Below are 22,246 nucleotides of genomic sequence, written 5' to 3'. Positions count from 1 at the left end.
TTACTACTGCCCTTAGAACCCATGTTCTGAAGAGAGGCAGATCTGGAGAAAAAGGCATGCCCAGGAGACCCTTTTCTGTAAGAACAGCAGGCCCCAGGAAAAGGCCCTTTTTAATTTCATTGTAACAAGTCAACACAGGCTCAATGGGACTAAATCTTGAAAAGAGAGGCCAAAACCACAGTCATTTTTGTAATTTTATCCCATATTTAGCAATGTTTAAATTATCATTTCAACTCTGGGAGTGTTTGTTTGTTTGTTTGTTTGTTTGTTTTTAATGAAAAAAAGAATGATTGGGGTGCCTGGGAGGCTCAGTCGGTTAAGCGTCTGCCTTATGCTCAGGTTGTGACCCCGGGGTCCAGGGATGGAGTCCTGCATGAGGCTCCCTGCTCAGCGGGGAGCCTGCTTCTCCCTCTCCCTCTGCTGCTCCCCTGCTTGTGCACATGAGCTCTCTCTCTCTCATGTAAATCTCAGGAAGAAAAAAAAAAAGAATGATTTTTGGTTGAATTTTACTTTCAAAATTATGAGAGAACACAATAAGGTTTTTTTGTTTTTTGTTTTTTGTTTTCATTTGAATGTCTCAGCATGTTAATATACTCATCCATGTACCAGCATTCAGGGGCTGCCATTAATCAATTTCCCTGTAAGTCTTTCTTGATCTTCTTTTCACCTGAATCACTCTTTTGGAGGGGCCATGTTGGCTTGCTTCCCTTCTTGGGTGGCTGCTGGGCTCACTCAGCAGAACCAGCCCTATCTCTGGATCTAAGCAGTTCTCCAACTTCACTCTCTTCCATTTCGGGAAAGTCTGTGTCTTTTTTTTTTTTTTTAAGATTTTATTTTTTTTATTTGAGATAGAGTAAGCGAGCAAGAGAAGGAGCAGAGGGAGAGGGAGAAGCAGACTCCCCGCTGAGCGAGGATTCCCAACACACGGGGCTCGATCCCAGGACTCTGAGATCATGACCTGAGCCCAAGGGAGATAGATGCTTGACTGGCTGAGCCACCCAGGCGCCCCTCAAGTCCGTGTCATTTTTTTTTTTTTTTAAGATTTAATTTATTTTGACAGACAGAAATCACAGGGAGGAAGAGAGGCAGAGAGAGAGGAAAGGAAGCAGGCTCCCTGCTGAGCAGAGCGCCCGACACGGGGCTCGATCCCCGGACCCTGGGATCATGACCTGAGCCAAGGCAGAGGCTTTAACCCACTGAGCCACCCGGGCGCCCCTCAAGTCCGTGTCTTTTGAAAAGGTTTGCGATTTCTCCTGCCGTGGACTTGCGTCACATGATTTATAGTCACAAATACCCTCCTTGAACAGCAGGTTCATTTACAGCACACAGGGGTCATCTGGACACTGCCTGCCACAGCTAAGAGAAGACAAGTGGGCACAGGGGCCCATGCTGATAGCCGGGTGTGTCTCATCGTGACTGATCTTAGAAGGGGTCAGCTTAGGGGCGCCTGGGTAGCTCAGTTGTTAAACATCTGCCTTTGGCTTAGGTCATGATCCCAGGGTCCTGGGATTGAGTCCTGCATCGGGCTCCCTGTCAGTGGGGATCCTGCTTCTCCTTCTCCCACTCCCCCTGTTTGTGTTCCCTCTCTCACTGTCTCTCTCTGGCAAATAAACAAACAAAATCTTAAAAAAAAAGAAAGAAAGAAAAGAGTCAGCTTAGTCATCACTATTTATGTTGTGATGATTTTGGCGTGGACCCGCTGCATGGTGCCTGAGAATGTTTCTCTCCTTCTTAAACAGAAATCTGACCCACTGCAGCATTAGGTCCTCACCCCTTGCCCGATATCAGTCCTGGGAGGGCCTCCAGTGAGACCCCACGTGGCTGATGCTGGTTCACATCTCGAAGGCGCCGTCTGCACCTTCCCTTCCCCCTGGGACTCCTTCTCCCTGATTCCCTGATGTCCATCTCCTCCTTCCAGAGGAAGGTCTGGGTGAGGCTCTGTGTTTCTCAGCAAACCATTCCAGATGATGGAACAGCCCGGTAGACCGATCAAGGTAGAATGGATGTTGGGGTATGTGTTCATTTCTTGGGGCTGCCATAATAAACTGCCACAGACTTGGGGCCTTCGAGCACCAGAAATTGATTCTCTTACGGCACTGGAAGTCAGAGTTCCAGAACAAGCGCTCCATGGTGTCAAATCAAGGAGCAGTAGGGGGGCTTCCTCCAGGAGGCTCTCGGGGAGAATCCATTCCTCTTCCAGGCACATTCCTTGGCTGGTGACCACATCACCCCAGTGTCTGCTCTGTCATCACATGGCCTTCTCTCTGACCTCCTGCCCCCCTCCCTTCTCAAAGGACCCTTGTGATTCCTTTGGGTCCACCTGGATAACCTAGAATAATCTCCCATCTCTGCTTGATTTAATCCTATCTGCAAAGTGCCCCCTGTCATATACCTCAGTTCCCCAGAGCACAACCAAATACCAAAGACTTGGTGGCTTTATTTTTATTTTTTGTAAAGATTTTATTATTTGTTAGAGAGTGGGTATAAGCCGGGGGAGCAACAGATTAGAGGGAGAAGCAGGCTCCCAGCTGAGCAGGGAACCCGATGCAGGACTCAGTCCCAGGACCCAGGGATCATGACCTGAGCCAAAGGCAGACGTTTAACGGACTGAGCCACCCAGGTGCCCCAAACTTGGTGGCTTTAAACAACAAAAATTTATTTTCTGTTCTGGAGGCCCGAAGTGACAAATCAAGGTGTTGGCAGAGCCGTGCTCCCTGCAAAACATCTAGGGGAGAACCCCTCCTTGCCTCTACCTAGTTTCTGGTGGTTGCTAGCAATCCTGGGCATTCCTTGGCTTGGAGCTAAATCACTCCTCTGTCTACCTCTGTCTTCACGCAGCTATCTCCCTGTGTGTGGGTCTGTGTGGGTCTCTTTCTCCTTATAAGGACACCAGTCCTATGGGCTTCAGCGCCCACCCAGATCCAGTATGACCTCATCTTTACTGATCACACCTGCAAAGACCCTTTCCAAATAAGGTGTTGTATTCGGAGGTTTGGGGTAGGCATGGATTTTGAGGGACTCTGTATAGTGCAGGACATCATGGAGAGGCGGAGGATGTTGGCAGCCTTCCTCTCTTGGGTTCCCAAAGGGGAAACTGAGGCCCAGGGAGACTAAATGGCCCCCTGAGGTGACAAGCTGACTGTAAATCCAGAGGGGCTAGAAATTAGATCATCATAGGGTCAGGGGATTAGGGCATGGATATTTCCGGGGAGCCCTTATTATGCCTGCCACATGAATCCTTACGACAATCAGGTGAGAGGCAAGAGGTACAGTTTTCTCATGTGTCAGGCAAGGGAACCAAGGCACAGAGTGGGGAATGGACTTGTTCGAGCACACACAGCTGGTAAGGAGCAGAGCCAGAATTCAAGCCAGGTTTTGTGACACTCAGCCCAGTGCAGTCACCACCTGCCGCAGCTCCTTGCCTGATGTGGTGCTTGGACCCAGAGGTGGACTGAGCCCTTCAGCTCCTTCTCACCAAGGGGCCCCCCAGTAGCTGTGTCTCTAACAGGCAAAAGAGGTCCGGGGTGGCCCTGATGCACCCCAGGGACCCAGGGAAGAGGGAAGTAACATTTATTAAGCCCTCCCTCATTCCAGGCCCTTCCATGTGTCACCTGACTTAATCTCTACAAACAGCCCTGAAATATCTGCATTATTAGCCCAATTTTACATTTTACAGACGGGAAAGCTGAGGTGCAGAGATACTCACTGACTTGACTTGCCTGGAGTTCAGGTTTTATAAATGACCAGGCTATTTTATCCATGGGCCCTCGATGGTCCCGCCAGCCTGGCCTGTGTGGCAGAAGTTCTGGGTCCCCTTCCTGGATACTGTGTGCACAGCTGGCACAGAGCAAGGGGGGTTTCAACCGGCCAAGCTGCTGGTCAGGCTGTGTCCCGGAAAGCTTCTGCTCATCAGACAGGTGGCCCCATCGCACAGCATTGCTGAGGTCCCCTCAGTGTACTCCAGGCAGGCCCCAGATGCTCAGCTGTCCTGATCCTTTGAAGTCCACGCCAGGCAGCTCTGGCAGGAGCCCGGAGTACTGGCCAGTGAGGGGAGAGAGCCTGACGGAGCAAAGGGGGATGGGCAGGGGAAGGGAGCCCCAGCTGAGGCTGAGAGCCCCACATAGCTTGTGTGTGTGTGTATGCCTCAAGACCCCTTTTTATTGAGGACACAGCTCTGTGACAGGGATGACATAACTTGAGCCCCACTGAGCCCCTCAGCCCTTGCCCAGGACCTGGGGGCTTGTAATTCAGCCCCACTGGATTTACTGTCAGCTTGTCTCCTCCGAGCCTTTTTGTCTCCCTGGGCCTCAGTTTCCCCTTTGGGAGCCTGAGAGGGGAGGGCTGCCAACATCCTCCCCCTCTCCCTGTTGAGACAGTTATGGAACTGCAGGCAGAGCTTTGAGCCAGAAATGCTAGTTCGGGCTTATTTCCTGTTTCTCCAAAGATGTGGACCTCCAGACCACGTGGGCCTTGGGACAACTCAGAGGCCACGTGCAGGCCAGCACTCCAAAGCCTTGCAGATGAATTCGTGTCTTGGAGCAGAAGGGTTCCCTTCCCAGGGAATGTGGGTTTGTCTGTTGGAGACCTCTGGGGAGTGAGGTCGGGGAGTTGGGTGGAGCTGCGCGTGCCAGGTGCCCTGCCCATCGCAGCCATGCACATCTCTCTGCAAGCTCCAGGACTCATGGGACAGATGATGACTATGCCTGTGCCAGCCTTGGGGATCCTTTTCTCCTTCAGGCACATCTGGGGCCCTTCCTGCCTCCACCCCAGACGGCGCCCCAGCCTCTACCCTCAGCTTCTTGCACCGCAAGTGCTAGTGGCTTGGCCACACTGCGCCCCTCCCACCTTGTCCTGCCCTTCCTTCCCCGCCAACCACTGCTGGCCAGGTGATGGTGGTGGATCCTCCTACCCCTCAGTGTCCTGGGGACCATGATTGCAAAGAAGGCAAAGAGTCTTGATTGACAGCTGTTATCAGTTCTAGCCCCACTCATGTGATTCATGCCAAGACATCTTTGGGCCAAATGTGTATGCCCTTTGGACAAAATCAAGTAAGGAGACACAGTTAGCTGTTCTCTGGGACGGGCCCACCAGAATCCCCAGGCTCTTGTCCTCTGCAAAACCCAGATGCCCCAGCGGGTGGTTTTAAGCATCCGGCGAGCTAGTGGAAGGAGAGGCACTGGGAAATGCTCCATATGTCATGGGGAGCTGCAGCAATTAGGCCTGGGGCCCCTGCTTGACCAGCTGGGCACCTACGGTTTGCCCCCATGTGGTCTAGCGCCATTTGCACCAGCTCACCTTGGGCTGCTGCGTTCATCGATACCTCCTCTATGCAGCTCATTGTCAACCTTGTGTATCCCCTGTTAGGAGCTATCTGGACTTCTGACTTGGATGCCTAGATGTGGAACATGCTTGGGTCCCAGATGGATTTCCTGTTGCCAAATCAATATCACTTTAATTCTTTGACCCTGAAGATCCTTCCACACAACTGTGTTTCCAAACCCTGCTCCTCTGGGGCAGGAAGCATTCTAAAAATGATGTTATAAGTTCAGGATGGGCTTCTTTAAATAAATGAGGAGAGACCAAATGACCAAGCCCAGGACTTCTGTCACCGATCCCCCTTGCAGACAGGCAGATCCCTATGAGCCACCCACCTCTTATGGGGACAGCAGTTCCTAAGTCCTGCCCAGGGTCATCTCTTGGTGATCATCCTCTAATCAGGTGAGTGATCTGGTTTCAGGGACAGGTGACGGAGGCAGGTGTCAGACACAAGGGGATTGAGAGCTCTCCCCAACAGGGTAGTATGGCTTCTCTTCCCTTGTCCCAGAAGGCCAGCCAGGACTGCTTGTCCATGTAAATAAACATCAGCTCTGTTGTCTGGCTTCTGTTGCGCTGTCCCATGGCCTTGGATCACAGTAAAAAGAGAGAGAACTTGTAACTTCCACTTGTTTTGGCTTCTATCTCTATTAAAAATTCCTTACGATCCCATGGTTAGTGCCTGGGGGTGTATGTCCACCAACAATCCCATCTGGGGTTGGTTTGTTTTAAGATGCGTCCTGTAGATACAGTTCCTTTGATTTTTAGGAAAAAGATGGAAATGTGGTGGGCGTGCTGTTGGTAAGATACAAGATGAATGTGCCCTGATACTCCTGTGGGCCAAAGGGTGGCACTGGCTAAGCCTCACAGATGGGATTTGTTCTGTAACAGCCTTACTGAGATAGCATTCCTTTACTATACCGTTCAGTGGTTCATTGAGGTCAAGTGCATATTCCGCTGGTTTTCAGTCTATTCACAGAGTTGTAAAGCCATCACCAAAATCATCTTTGGGATGATGCATCATCCCCCAAAAAGAAGCCCCCCCACACTTGAGTAGTCATTCACCCTCCTGCCAGGCCCTAGCAACCAACCTCTAACCTACCTTCTGTCCCTATAGAGCTCTCTGTTCTGCATTTTCATAGAAGTGCAATCGTTCAATACCAAGCCTGTTGTCCTCGATGACTGGCTTCTTCTCCTTAGCAGAATCTTTTCAAGGTTCATCCATGCATAAATCAGTACCTCGTCCCTTTGGATTGCCAAACAATATTCCATTGCATGGATAGACCACATTTTATTTATCCATTTATCAGCTGCTAGACATTCCTACTTTTTTATTCCCACTTTTTTGGCTATTAGGAAAATATTGCATGTGCATGTGTGCAAGTGTTTGGGAGGACATGGGTTTCTCATTTGTCTTGGGTCAACACCTGTGAGTGGAATTGCTGGGTCAGGATAAGAGTCTGTGTTTAAGCATTCGAGGAACTGCCAACCCATTTTGGTGAAGCTATTGTGCCATTTTGCATTCCCATAAAGAAGTATGTGAGGGTTCCAGTGTCTCCACATCTCACCAACATTTATTATTAGCTGCCTTTCCAGCTATCCTGGTGGGTATGAAGTGGTACCTCACTGTGGCTTTAGATTTCCATTTCCCAGATGGCTGACGATGTCATATATCTTCTCATCTGCTTATATTGCCCATTTGTGTATCTGCTTTGGAGAAATCTCTATTCAAATCCTCTATTTCTTTAAAGATTTTATTTTTGAGTAATCTCTGAACCCAAGGTGGGGCAGAAACTTATGACCCTGAGATCAAGAGTTGCATGCTGCACCAACTGAGCCAGCCTATTTTTAATTGATCTGTTTGTGTTTTTATTGTTGAATTGTGAAAGCTCTTTATATATTCCAGATACAGGTCAGTGGGTTGCCTTTTCACTTCCTTGGTGGTACCTTTTTTTCCCCCTAAGATTTTATTTATTTATTTGAGAGAGAGAGAGAGAGATAGAGAGGGAGAGAGCATGAGAGGGGAGAAGGTCAGAGGAAGAAGCAGACTCCCTGCAGAGATGGAAACCCAATGTGGGACTCGATCTCGGGACTCTGGGATCATGACCTGAGCCGAAGACAGTTGCTTAACCAACTGAGCCACCTAAGCGCCCCACCTTGGTGGTATCTTTTAAAGCACAAACACTGTTTTGTTTTTTAAAATTTTGATGAAATCCAGTATATCAATATTTTTTCTTTGGTTGCCTGTGTTTTTGGTGTCCTAGCTAAGAAACATCACCTAACTGAAGGTCACTAAGATTTTGCCTTAGAAGAAAACATCTTCTAAGATTTTTATAGTTTTAGCTCTTATATTAAGGTCTCTGGTCCATTTTGAGTTAATTTTTTGGATATGGTCTGAGGTAGGGATTCAGCCTCATTCTTTCATATATGAATATCCAGTTGTCCCAGACTCAGTTATTGAAAAGACTGTTCTTTCCCTAATTGTTTTGGCATCCTTGTCAGAACAAGAGATTCTAAGAACCTTCCTGAGTGCGGGACAGTGGCCACCGTGACATGGTCCAAAGGTGGCTGGGGGTACACCCAGCATTGCAGGGCCCTCTGTTGAGTTATCTCTGCTTTACAAAGCCCTTTGCACTTTGCAGGCGGGAATAAGGTGGGTATCTGGGCTGGAAAACCCTTGGGAGGACAGCTGGTTAGAATGGATGATATCAACTGTTCCTTTTCATGGATATCCCTCTGTGCCTGAGAAGGAAATGCTTCTGGCCAGGAAAGGCTGCAAGCACAGTGCTTGAAGTCTACAAACAGGCAATTTGCCATTGAGTGCCATTCCTCCCTGCTCCTCACTGACCTCCCCAGGAGGACTGTATGTGCTACCATATTGGGGCAATCCCAATTGATGCATATTCTTCCTCTCTTAAAATATTTTGGTTTAGGGGCGCCTAAACTAAGGTGGCTCAGTTATTTGGGCATCTGCTTTTGGCTCCAGTCATGGTCTCAGGGTCCTGGGATTGAGCCCCTTATTGGGCTCCCTGCTCAGTGGGAAGTCTGCGTCTCCCTCTCCCTCTAACCTTCCCCCCTGCTTGTGTGCTCCCTCTCTCAAATAAATAAGTAAAATATTTTAAAAATATGTATCTTGGTTTGGATGATAGATTATGGAGTCACCTGCTTATAGAGCAAAGACTGAGATTTGCTCCAACAGAGATTACTGAATTGGCATTTCAAACGTCCGGATCCCACAAAGCCAGGGCAAGTACACAGGTTGGCTGTGCACCCTGCCAACCTGTGTGGGCTCTCCAGGCTGAGAAGCCAGACGTCTGTGGGAGCCTTTGGGATTAGCCCAGATGGAGAGCTTACCGGTGTGCTGGCCCGGGCTGCCTGGTTCTACTTTCAAAAGGGTCAGGAGGGCCTGATGTGGCTGTCCCTGCCTGTGCCACCTGGGTATGTCCATCCCACAGTCTCAGAAAGCACAGGATGTGCAACTACTTGCCGCTAAATGATGGACAGCTCCAGAGGAACCCCACCCCTCCCCCAACAAGAGGGGAAAGGCACTTCCCCATAGGAGGAAATAACGTGGTTTTGTTTATTTCATTAAGCCAACCCTCTTTTTTTCTTTCTTTTTTTTTTTTCAAGATTTTATTTATTTGTTTGAGAGAGAGAGTGGCAGACAGAGAATGAAGGGCAGAGGGAGAAGTAGACTCCCCGCTGAGCAGGGTGCCAGATGCAGGCTGGATCCCGGGACCCCAGGATCATGACCTAAATGACTGAGCTAGCCAGGCACCCTGCAACTCTCTCACTCTCATTTTTTTAGTTTTCTTAATTTTTTTTTATTGTTGTTTAAGTAATTTCTATGTTCAACACGGGGCTCAATCTAGTGACCCTGAGATTAAGACTCACATGCGCCACCAACTGAGCCACCCAGCTGTACCCTTAATGTATTTTTTTTTTAAGTTGAAACATCATTGACATACAGCATAATATTAATTTCAGGTGTACAACCTAATGATTGCTACCTATTGTAAAATGTAAGTCTAGTTAACATCCATCACCACACAGAGATCCAGAAAGTTTTTTTTCTTCTCGCAGGAACTTTGGAGATCTCCTTTCTTAGCCACTTTCAGATGTACAGTGCAGTATTGTAAATCATAGTCACCACGCTATGCTGTCCCCAGGACTAATTAATCTTATCACTGGAAGTTCATGCCTTTGGATACCTTTCATCCACCCCCTCCCCTCCCCAGGACACTGTTAATCTGCACACCTAACTAATGCAAACCCAGCTAGCTATACCTTGGTGAAGAAAAAAAAAAATTCAGATGGAGTACCACAAAAGAGAGAGAACTAATTTAATTCCTCTATGGGAAAGGATAAGAATGTGCAGCACCCCCCACCCCCAGGGCCCCAAGGGGGTGGGCGTTGGCTCCTGAGAGCCCTGTGAATGAATGAATGATCATCTGAACGAGGGCAGAAGTTTTCATACCACTTATGGGTTAGGTGCAAACCAAAGAATCACAAGACAAAACGCAAATGTTGCATTATGCTCCCTAATTGTGTAGCTTTTACCCTGGGGGGAGACTGCAGGAAAATCCCCAATCACAAGGGTTGCAGGAGAGGGCTTCCTGGAGGAGGTGACAGGAAAGCTGTGTTGGGAGGAGGTGGAGGAAGAGGAGGGTGCTTGGGCACTTCGTAAAACAAGTACTGACACCGTGAGGGTGTGGGGGAAAGGAGGTGAGGCCTGGATTATACAGGCTTCTAGTGCTTTGATAAGGAATGTGAATTTTAGCCTTTGGTTAGTGATTCCCAAATCAGGGTTCCAGGAACAGATTCATGAGATGCTCCTGGGACAAAGGGTTCCACAGTCATACAAGCTGGGGAGACCTCACAGCCAGCTTCTCCTGCCCAAATCTCCACCTTAGAGACTTACAAAACATATTAACGTAGTAAAGGCCCTGAGAAGTACTGTAGCAAACACCTTTTTGACTAATGATTTGGGGTTTCTCTGAAACCATTCTGTAGCCTTTGTACTCCACAGGAAACATAGCTCAGGCACTAGGGAGCTGCTGTAGGCTTCAGGGCAAGGGAGTGACAGGGTCAGACATCCCCGCGGTGCTGGGGGCAGGGAGTTCATGAAAGGGCTGATCACACTGGCTAAGTAAGAAGGTCCATCTTGGTGGCTACCTGGATGTCTGGGAAGGATCCAGCAAAATCCCTCCTTGGGGAAGAAACTGACCACAGAAAGGAGAGACAAGCGAGAGCCTCAGGGCTCTTCTGATGCTACATCCCAGAGCTTCCCTACTCTGGACGCTGTCAGTGGCTACGGTCCCCTGGGATGTTTGGAGGCCTGGAAAGGAGCATCTGAAGGGCTTCCTCCTGCTGGTGTGTGTTTACATTAAAATCACTGCAGGTGGGACGCCTGGGTGGCTCAGTTGGTTAAGCAGCTGCCTTTGGCTCAGGTCATGATCCCAGCGTCCTGGGATCGAGTCCCACATCGGGCTCCTTGCTCAGCAGGGAGCCTGCTTCTCCCTCTGCCTGCCATTCTGTCTGCCTGTGCTCGCTCTCTCCTCCTCTCTCTCTTTGATAAATAAATAAAATCTTAAAAAAAAAAAATCACTGCAGGTCCTGTGTCCTGCAAAGGACACCTGCTTCCCACAGAGCACATCTTGCCCTTCTTTCCCTTTCAAGAAGGGAAAACAGATCAAAACCAATACACCCCCCAGACCACCCCAGCCCCCCTAAATTCTTAAGCAGCATGGAGAGGACTGGATCATCCCTGGGATCATCAAAACTAGCACTCATGACACTTCTTCTGTCCTGCATAGCGAGGCTTTCTGCATTGTTCTACTTACTGGTTTCTGTTCCTTTTTTTTTTTTTCTTTTAAGATTTTATTTATTTCTTTGACAGACATCACAAGTATGCAGAGACAGGTGGGGGGGTGGGGGGTGGGAAGCAGGCTCCCTGCTGAAGAGAGCCCAATGTGGGGCTCAATCCCAGGACCCTGGGGTCATGACCTGAGCTGAAAGCAGAGGCTTTAACCCACTGAGCCACCCAAGCACCCCTGTTCTTAGTCGGGGCAACTTCCTTCAATGCTGCTCTAGCTATAAAGTCTCAGGAGAAGGGCCTCGCATGCAGATGGCTTACCACTCAGGATTTTCCATCTTCTTCTCTGTAAGGCCATCTATGGACCCTCTTCCTGCCCTGGGTGTGGAAGCCTGCAAAGAAAGAGGACCCCTCAGCCCCACACACTCCCAGGAGGGGAGAACTCCAGCTCGCTGCCTCAGCCACTCATCCATCCATCCATCCTGTGTTTACTGTGGTCTGTGCTCTGAGCTCTGTACTTGTGTTGGGGGTAAATGGTGAGGAGTCGTGAGCCTCCAGCATGACAGAGCCATGCCCCCACCATGGAGGGAGACACAGCCAAGTCCCAGTCCCACTTGGAGAGGGTGGAGGTGGGAGGCCCTGCAAGGCTGAAGCTGGAGCAGAGATTTTAGGAGAGAAGTAGGAAGGGGGGTTGGGCACTTCTGGGCAGGGGTGCTCTAGGGACCAGGGGTGGGGAACCCCACAAGTGCAGTTACATGGAAGCCTGAATGAGCATGATGGCTTAGGGAGCCGAGAGTGGTTTGGTTTGACCAGAGCTTGCTCTTTGGAAGGGTGCATGGAAGGAGATGAGGCAGAGAGGTGGGGAGTCCGGGCCCCAGGGGATGGGGCGCTGGATCTCCACGCTAGGGAGTGTGGCTCTTCTACAGTGGTTGTCTGTGGGAAGCCACGGAAGCGTCTCAGACAAGGTCATTGTGAGCCGGTGGCCCTGAGATGGGTAAAACAAGAAAGAAAGGAGCGACTGGGGTGATGTCGGCACCAGGGAGGGTAAAGAGAAGCTTCCACGGCGAGAGGAGGGATGGGTGTGTGGGGGGGGACAGCCAGAGCCACTGGGCAGAGATGAGCACCAGAGCCGACGTCTGAGGGCCCCACCGAGAGGTCTATGTGGGGACAGACACTCCCCTCTCTGAATAGTAAAGGAATGGGAGCCACGTCAATGTCTACGATAAGGGAGAATGGTCAAGTACATCATAGGGCAGAGTATGGAGCCGGGAAATGTTCCGACAAAGAACGCCTGTGGCACTCACAAACATGTGGAGAGTGGGTCTCACCAACTCACAGGGACCCCCTCCACCCAGGCAGAGCCACAGCCCCTCCCCCACCGGGAGGTCATGATTTCCTCTTAGGGTTTCCTGATGGGACAGAGATAGGAGGTGGGGGGACCCCTCTGGGCTGCAGATGCTTCCCTCCCCTGGGGGGCACAGGCACCCCAGGTCTCGGTGACCTGTGGGGACAGGAAGTTCAGGGAGGAAAACAGGATCCCCCTTCCCCCCACCCCAGCCCATTATCAAAACTCCTCCCTCCACACATGGCTCTTCAGGTCAATAGGCTGGGAGCAAGTGTCCAAAAATGGAAATATTTGTTCTAGGTCAGTAGGGTTGTGGATGGGTCTTACTCCTAAAATTTCCTGGAATAATATATTGGCTTTTCATAATAATATCCATGCCTTTGTGGGCATGGCTGCCCCTGGCTCTGGGGTTACATTCTCCTACACCAAGTGGCTCTGGGAACCAGGTGTAGTCGGCACCACCCCAAGAAGTTGCAAGAGATTGTTTGGAGAGAGCCCACAGGGAGCAAACCACCCATCCGTGGCAAGGTTCAGAGGAAGGGCCCAGAAAAACTTCTTCGCGTGAACACATTCCAGATGGGCCCATGTTGCTCTCAGGTGGACACGGAGAATGTGCCCATTCCAGGCTCTGGGCTCATCCAGCCCCAGAGTGGAGGTGGGCATAGCTCCTGGGGCCCCAGAAGTCTAGGGCAGGCTGGGCGAGGAAACTGAGGCAGGACCAGTATTTCTGATTTTGGACATTTGCTTCCTGCCTGCTGACCTGAAGAGCTGTGGGCATGTGTGAAGGGATGAATTTTGATAAAGGGGGAGGGTCTGTTTTCCTGCCTGAGCTTCCTGCCCCCACAGGTCAGCAAAACATGGAGGATCCATACCCCAGGGGAGGAAAGGATCTGCATCTCAGAGGGCTCCACCCACTCCCCAGCCTTGCCCACTCGCAAATGCAAAGGTGGGCTTCAGGAGGGAAGGGGCTGTGGCTCTGTTCCTGGGTAGGGAGAGCCCCTGGAGATGGGGAGACCCACACTCCATGTGACTGTGGATGGGACACGACCCCCTGCTGTGAACCCCGTCCCCCAGGACTCCTTTTCCAGCCTGTGGGCACAAGTGCAGCCACAGAGGTCCCGCCCATGTCAGAACATACTCAGCTTTAGGGACTGTGCCCCTGGTGGGGAGGTGGTCAGGGGCACCCCAGTTGGTCTGCTTCTCTTGTGGGCAGGGAATGTGGGACTCAGCTCAGGAATACAAGCCTGTCTCCTGGTCTCTTCCTAACAGATTGTTACCAGGCTTTCTGTTAGGGGACACTTCTCTCTGGGGGGACTGCCCACCCCCCACAAGCACCCACCCAGTGGGCCATGGCGATCCCAGGAGGCTCCTGGCTCAGGACTTAGCACACCTGAGAGCCAGTCCTGGCCTGCCTCCCACCCCACCGAGCCTCAGTTTCCCATCCTGCAAATCCCAACCTCCCAGGGTGGGCATAGAATTTCCAAGGGAAAGGGGAGGGAGGTGAAGGCTCCCAGCTGGCAGGTCACTGTTGAGGGCCATCGGAGTCCCTCAGGCCCCTGGGAAGGACTTTGTGTCACCATCCATGTGGCCTCCTTAGGGTGTAGGCTCAGGGAGCTTGGGGAGGGGAAACCAGCCTTTGAAAAGCCCTGGCCTTGCATTTGGGGGTTGTTCCCCCCACACACTTATTTATTTTTATTTAACTTTAGTTGGCCAACATAACAGCATATTGTTAGTCTCAGAGGTAGTGTTCAATAATTCATCAGTTGCCTGTAATACCCGATGCTCATCACAGCACATCGGGGCCCCGTTTATGACCCGGATGAACGTCTCTGGGATTTCCTGAGGCCCGGGCTCATGTCAGGAGTGAGGAGCCAACACCTCGTGAAATCTGTTTTATGAGAAAACAGCCAGTCCAGGTAGAGGCTGGGGTTGGGAGGGGGGTGGGCTGCATTTGAAGCCACGCCCCTTGACTGACTCTCCATTTGCCTCATGACACCTGTTTCTTCTAAAACAGCACCTGTTCTTTCTTGAGAACCTCTTTTCAGTCAGCTTTGTTTCATCATGGTTGTCCTCTCGAGATGGGCGTATCTGGAGAGGATACTCTGCCCCGGGGACAGGGCGAAGCATGTGGCCCTTTGTACACGCACGCGGACGTGCACCCATGGCCAGCGTCTAGTTGCAGAACTGGGTCATTGCCCTGAAGGGAAATCAAGCACCTTTTGCAGTGACTCCCCCATTTCCCCTCCCCCACCCCTGCCGGCCCCTGAATCCGTCCCCGTGAATTTCCCTCTTCTGGACACTTTGCAAACGGGTCCCTGCGATATGGGACCGTTTGTGTCCTCTCCTTTTTCACTCAGCAGAATGTTCTAGAGGTCTGTCTCATCGTGGGGACTGAATAATATTCCGCTGTGGGGGTTAGAACACATTTTGTTTGTCCATTCATCCAGGGAGTGGCCTTCAGCTTGTTTTCTGCCAGATCTACACTGGTGTGCACCCCACTTCCCTCCTCTCCCCCTTCCCTCCCTGCCCCCTTCCCTCACTGCCCCCCCTTGCCCTCCTTGCAGCACCCCCACCCCCATTTGCCAGCTGGATTCACTTTACTTCCAGGCTGCCCTGAACCACAGCTAATATTGACATTCAGCTTTATGACTTACCCACTCCGGGATGGTTGGGGATGGCCTCTTGTCCACAAGGAAGGAGATGGGGAGCAGGAGCAAAGGCCCAGGGGTAGAAACAGTTCCCAACCCACCATGGCCCCGCTGGGCTTGTCCATCCATCATCCTGAGTCTGGGTTCTCTTTTCCCTCCCACACCTCTCTGGGAGTCAAGGTCTCATTTCCTGCCTCCTGGGAGGGAAGGGGATTTAGAACTTACTGATACTATGGGGTGAGCACAGCTCCTGTTAAGCACAGTGGGACCCCAGTGATGCCACCAGCTGCGGCCCAGTCACTCCCCCAACCTTTAGAGCTGGGCTGGGCCCTCACAGGCTCCTTGCTTCTGGCCACCAGTGCAGTAGCCACATGCCCGTCAGGTCCCTACCTCTTCTAGGTCATATGTCTCTGTCCCCTTACCCCCACTAGTCCCCTTCACTTGAGCAGGAGGAAAGAGCAGGCAGGGTCACCAACTTGGACCTCTTGCCACTCTTAGAGCAAAACCTCTGGACCAGCATGCAGAGCGTTTTCAGAAGAACCGATGCAGTGGGGCGCCTAGGTGGCTCAGTGGGTTAGGACCTCTGTCTTCGGCTCAGGTCATGATCCCAGGGTCCTGGGATCGAGCCCCACATTGGGCTCTCTGCTCAGCGGGGAGCCTGCATCCCCCTCTTTCTCTGCCTGCCTCTCTGCCTACTTGTGATCTGTCACATAAATAAATAAAATCTTTTAAAAAAGAAAGAAAAGAAGAACTGATACGAAACAAAGAAACCAAAAGCCCTGGGAAGTTGACTTTTTTTTTTTTTTTTTAGCTTCTTCCCACCTTAACATTCCCTTTAAGGATTGGTGGGTTCCTCTGATCGGGAGTTGAGGTGCTTGCTGGCTCCAGAGATCTCACTGGGGCTCCATCCCTGCTAGCTGTGTGGCCTGGGGCAGACATGCCAGTCTCTCTGGGCCTCAGCCTCCTGAGAGGCTGTGTGCTGAAACAGGCTTCTCCAGGAAGACCCCGGGGGTAGTGTAAAACCCCAAAATAGGGGTCTCTGCTGAGGTCAGGCTGCGTCACTGAGAGACTTCAGGTCAAGACTGCACCACCCTCAGGAAGCCCCTAGCTTCCCCACGGGAGAGGGAGCGTGCCAATTTGATCAAAGAAATCCAGGTCAGGGCATCAGTCACCCTTTGGAGCATAATTTCTCTGGCCGCTGCCTTTACGGGACCATCCAGGGTGCTTTCAAGGTCCTTATTAACCAGGCACCCTCTGCACATGTCCCTTTAGGTTTTAATCTCCCAGTAAGAGGGCCTTGCTGTGTGCCCTCCAGCCTTGCTGGTAGAGAATGGGGAAGGCATGAGAACGAAGCCCCCCACCAAGCTCATGCAGTCTTTGCATTCCCCTCAGTCCTAAAGCAAGAGCCAGCTGCTGGCTTGTTGTCTGTCCCGCCCCCCCCCCCCACTTCCAGCTGAAAGGGGCCAGTCAAAGACACTTCCTAATGATCTCTTGATCATTAAGCTAGCAACTTAGATGGGTTGAGTCAATGCGTGAGGGCTGGCAGGGGTCAGAGCCCAGGTCCCGTTCAGTGACAGACGCTCAGTGACAGTCGGAGCCTCTGATTTTTTCAAGCAAGGAATCATGACTTTTAGGTGACATTGTGCCTGATGTCATAGCAGTAGCAGATTACAGTCTTCCCTGCCTCTCCCCTAAGGGCTGCCCTAGCTTCTTCCTGCTGCTAGTAACCTCCAGGGAGCTTCCCCCATCTCCAGAGCTGTCTTTTCTCTCTCAAGTTGTGGTTGATTACCTGCCTGACTTTGGCACCATCATTACCATTGGGACCTCTGTGGATTTACCTGAGATCTTTGCATTATTGCTGGTTTTTCCCAGACCTTCCCTTCTCTTCCCTCCCTCTGCCCAGTCACCTCCCAAATCCTTCTGCAGCCTGGGTTCGATTCCCTGAGTCCTATGCAGTGAGAGGCCCACTTGCCGTGGGGCAGGGACAGAGGGCTTCAGGTGATGCATGAGTACCCAGAAATTGGAGCCGAGTGGGGATGGGGCACCAGCGCATCTCCCGAGGGCTTCATGGAAGTGGTTAACCTCTTATGGGTTAACACTGTGGATATTAGGTAAAGCTCTTCTCCTCTGAACTTGCTGCTCTCCAGTATCTTCTCTGCCCCATATCTGGGTCCCCAGCCTCCTCCCACACGCAGAGACTCCCTCCGGGTCCCCAGACTCATCCTCCCAACCCCTTAGCAGGGTATATGCACTTCCCTCAGCCTTATCTGCCCTTCCTCCCACTCTATCTGCTATCAGACATCCCCCAAGGCTCTCACCATCCACAGGATGGAATCTGCCGCCCATAGGAGACGAATGAGCCGGGAACACTGCAGGCCACCCTGGAGAAGGGTGCTTACCTCGTGGAAGGAGACAGGACATGACTTATCCACTGGGGATCGGGAGAGGAAGGAGCTCAGTTGCGGCCCCTTTAATACAAATAAACATTCCTGTCATCTACTCCCTGTGTGGCCTTGGGCAAGTCCCATATCCCTTTGGAGCTCCTGCTCCTGTTTCCTCTTCCAGAAAATGGAAATCAAAGGCTGAACTTGCAGGACTGCCTAAGGATTAGAGGTGCCGTGTTTAAAGCACACAGCTCCAGGGCGCCTGGGTGACCCCATGGGTTAAAGCATCAGACTCCTGATCTCAACTCAGGTCTTGATCTCAGGGTCATGAGTTTGAGCCCTATGTTGGACTCCACACTAGGCATGGAGCCCACTTGAAAAATAAAGCATTTAACTCACTGCTCAGTTCATAAATAGGAGCTGCTGTCACCCAGGCTCCCGCTTTTTGGGAACCAGAGTCTCCCCTGTGATATGACAGGAGCTGGCATTCTGGGCTTCCTGTCCGGCTCCATTCACCTGGGCAGCTGCCTTCGCCTCCTTGAGTCTTTGTTTCCTCATCCGAGAAAGGGGAAAAAAAGAAAGCCCACTTCTCAGAGATCTTATGAAGACCGGCTCTCAGTAAATGTTTCTGGAGCCTACCAACAGGAGAGGGTACATAAATCAACACAACGATAAAAATTCCCTGACCTGATGGGGCTCCCATGTAACAAGGAGACAGACCATAAATCAAGACTATAATAAATAAATTGTAGAGTATCTTATAAGCTGATAGGTGCTGTGGAAGAGAGGAAAAGCAGCTGAGGGCACTTGGGGTATGGAATGTGCAGGTGGAAGTACTATTTGGGGGGCAGATGAGCTTGGGGGGCTCCCACTGGGGAGGGGATGTTGGAGCCTAGGTTGAAAGTAGAACAGAGACGAGTCAAGAGGATTTCGGGGGGGGACATGGGGTCCAGGCAAAGCGGAGAATCCTAATGGCTGGTGATTTGATTGACCTCGTCGCTTTCCCAGACTCCCCGTCCTACTGAGGACCTGCTCCAGGCTGGACCCTGTGTAGCAAAGAGACAGATTGTAGCCGCTAATGGCTTTCTTTTCTTTCCTCCTCCTCCTCCTTTTTTTTTTTTTTTTTCCCTGTGGTGGGCAACTGAGTTTTCTTTTTCATGACCTCTTCATTGAGATATGATTCCCATGCCATCTGTACAGTGTACCCATTTCCAGTGTACAGTTTGGTGGTTTGGGGGTATTCCCAGAATTGCACAACCCTTTACCACAGCCAGTTTGAGACGATTTATCATCTCTAAAAGAAATTCCCTGTTCTTGACCCAGTGTCCCCTCACCTCCCACCCCCACCCCATCCCCAGCCCCTGACAACTGCTACCCTGCTTTCTGTCTGTAGGGATTTCTATGTCCTGGACTTTGATATGAATGGAAACCCACAGTAGGCGGCCTTTTGTGACTGGTATTTTCACTGAAACTATTATTTACAAGGTTGATCCAAGAGGTAGCAAGAATCAGTGCTTTATAATCCTTTTTTAGGGCCGAATGATACTCTATTTTCTTTATCTACTTGTCCGGTGACGTTTGTCTGTAGTCTGAGACTCACGAATAATGCTATTACGAGCGTCCATCTGCAGATTTTTTGGTAGAGATATATTTTATTTCTCCTGGGCAGACCCCCAGGGTTGGAATTGCTGGGTCATAGGGTAACTCTCTGTTTAATCGTTCAAGGAAACTCCAGACCCGTTCCCCAGGGGGCTGCAACAATTTTCTGTTCCCACCAGCAGGGGACGCGAGTTTCTGATTTTGCCACATTGCGCAGCCACCTGTTATTATCTGACTTCTGCAATCTAACCATTCCAGGGGAAGTGTGGGGGAGGGCCCACTGTGGTTTTAGCTCGCAGATTTCCAGAGCTTGCTGCGGGTGGCCGCTGTCAATACCTTGGCATGTGTTCATCCATCCGGTCATCCCAACAACCCTTCCTAGGTAGGTGTGACCGTCATCCTCACTTTCTAGATGAACACACTGAGGCCCTAAGATGTCCACGAGTAGCAGAGCTGTGATGCGAATCCAGGCAGTCTCCATTCTGAGCCCATGATTTTGACCGTGCTCAGAAACCTTACCGCATGGGAGATGTGCCCTTGAACTCCACAGGAGCTCTGCTGGGCATGTGCGGAAAGACTCGGGGCGGCTCTGGGTGGGGGGGGCAACAGCTGAACTGGGTCTGGGAGGGTGAGTAGGAGTGTGTCCAGTGGTTGGGGGGATGAAAGGACACTGCAGGGGTAGACGGGTAGGCAGAGGCTGGGAAGAGTGGAGGTCTGGCTCTGGGGATCCCGGCGGAAACAGCTCACGCTTACCACCTCCTCCACCAAAGTCCTTCAGTCCTCTGTTATCTGCTTCCGCACGGTAGTTTTAGATCAGATATTTCAGTTCTGAATAGAAGCCAGTATGTGCTGTGAATTATACCCTCCAGGGTCCACTTGATTAAAAACAAACGAACGTGATATTTGAACACCTCCTAGCATATGGAGGACGCGTGCCCATGTATTGCCTGCGCAGACTCCTCCAAAGGGACACATTCCACCCGCCTCCTACCCCAGAGGGCTCCCTGGAGTGAGTGTGGTGGTCGTCGAAGAAAGGACTCGTCCCACCTTGGAGGGTGGGTCAGTCCCCCAGTGCTTCCATGCCTCTGCCCAGGTAAGCATCCCACTCAGGTGTGTTTAAAGCTAAGTGAGGGGGGTGCCTGGGTGGCTCAGTTGGTTGGGCGACTGCCTTCCACTCAGATCATGATCCTGGAGTCCTGGAATCGAGTCCCGCATTGGGCTTCTTGCTCGGCAGGAGTCTGCTTCTCCTTCTCCCTCTGCTGCTCCTCGCTGTTTGTGCTCTTCTGTCCCTCTTTCTCAAATAAATAAATAAACTCTTTAAAAAAAATTTTTCTTTAAGATTTTATTTATTTATTCGACAGAGAGCGATCACAAGCAGGCAGAGAGGCAGGCAGAGAGAGAGAGGAGGAAGCAGGCTTCCCGCCAAGGAGAGAGCCCGAAGCGGGGCTCGATCCCAGGACCCCGGGATCATGACCTAAGCCGAAGGCAGAGGCTTTAACCCTCTGAGCCACCCAGGTGCCCCCCTAAAATTTTTTTTTTAAAGCGAGGTGAGATGTATTTGGAGGGAGTGTACCCCTCAGTGGATTTTGTCTAGATTGGTCTTCTGTGACTCAGCTGGTAGTGGCTCTGATGGGACCACCAGGGACAGAGCCAGGGTCCTGCAGCTGAACAGGTGGGCTTCCACATTTTACAGCTGAGGAAACTAAGGCTAGCGGAAGTACCAGCCCACCAGCAGTTCAAGGGTACAGAGCTAGCTGACAGGGGGCAGCCCCAGAGGGTGAACCCATAATGAGAGGTTTTGAGGAGGGGTTGTAAACCTTCACTTTTTTTTGCCTAGGCGGTGGATTCCTTGCTCCCCGGGACTCATCAATTCTCCTGAGAAATTTGTAACAGTTAAATTTTACCCCTTTTCGTCCCATCCCCGCCCCACACCAGCCCTCCAAACCCATCCCCCAGTATTTGACTGCCATAGAGGGGCTCTGGGTTTGGGTCCCTCTTTTCCCCTTTAGCATCGTTTGCCCTTCCTCCTTCATTTCCTCTTGGCTGTCGATCTCTGTTTCATAAGGCCAGGGCTAACTCCAGCACCAGAATCAGCCACTAAGCCCTTTGCCTAAAAGCTTTAATGAGAAACAGAAAACGAGGAAATGGCTAGCCTGCCAAGTCTATAAATCAAGCCAGGGCTCCCAGCCAAGCCAGGTCTGCATTTGGAACAAGGAATGTGGAGCCAAAATTCTCTGTGAGCTGCCTCCTGATGCCCACCCCTCCCCTCATACCCACCTTCACCCTCCTGAGCCATCCAGTCCTCAGAGGGGTGGCCTCTGCCCACCCCAGCCCCTCGCTTCTCGGAGAGGAACAGAAATCCATGGGAGTGTAAAATCGCCTGACTTCTAACTCTGGGCAACAAATTCCCCTGTTTTAACAACACTCTGCAGGCCAGACAAAACATGTCTGTGGGTCACTTCCAGCCCACAGCTATCATTGTGCAACCTCTTATCTAAAAGTTATACTGGATTTCCTAGCATCAAGTTGGTCAGGTTCAATTTTTTTTTTCCCCCTAAAATCCCTTAACTTATCAGACCTTTGGAGCTGTAGTTCTAGAGCGCAAGCTGCATCGGGAGGGTTGAACTGTGGTTGTTGATAGCTGTAAAATTAAGGCTTGGAAACATTTTCACCCTCAGGTTCACGGTTGGAGGCAATGGAACCCCCTCCTGCAGTGGGGCAGGGCGGGGGCTGGCTTTGTGTACAGAGGACCGGTCAGTAGAGGCTGGGCTGGGGACTCTGAGGTGTGAAGAGGGCAAGCCATGTCCAAGTCGGTAGGAAACCTGCCATTCAGAAGGGACCATGGACTTGGGGCTCTTGCTCTCCGGACACGTGGGATAGGAGAGCTGGGAGCGAAGGCAAGGTGGTGCTGGGGACTGTCAGCCCAGGGGATTGGGGACCCAGAAGAAGGCTGGGCGCCCTGGGTCCCAGCTGTCCAGTGTCAGCCTGTCCATCCTAAGGTCAGCTAGTTCAGCCAACGGGAGCAGGGGCTTTGAGCTGAGCTGAGCCTCTGGAGACCCATCTGACCCCATCCTCTGCAGTCAAAAACACAAGGTCTACAGATAGCCCCTCTTTCTGCTGTCCGTGCTGCTCCAGCATCCCT

At 51.3% G+C, this 22,246-nt stretch overlaps 1 protein-coding gene across 6 annotated transcripts in view; it reads left to right on the top strand.

The window, feature by feature from the left end:
- Positions 1-22,246, top strand: part of COL23A1 (collagen type XXIII alpha 1 chain) — a 311,296-nt gene that overhangs the window by 175,144 nt on the left and 113,906 nt on the right. The window lies entirely within an intron of this gene.

This window comes from Mustela putorius, unplaced genomic scaffold (assembly GCF_011764305.1).
Source record: "Mustela putorius furo isolate JIRA1106 unplaced genomic scaffold, ASM1176430v1.1 tig00003923_pilon_pilon_pilon, whole genome shotgun sequence".
In the NCBI taxonomy this organism is placed as follows: domain Eukaryota; kingdom Metazoa; phylum Chordata; class Mammalia; order Carnivora; family Mustelidae; genus Mustela; species Mustela putorius.
This window is presented reverse-complemented; position numbering and strand designations above follow the sequence as displayed.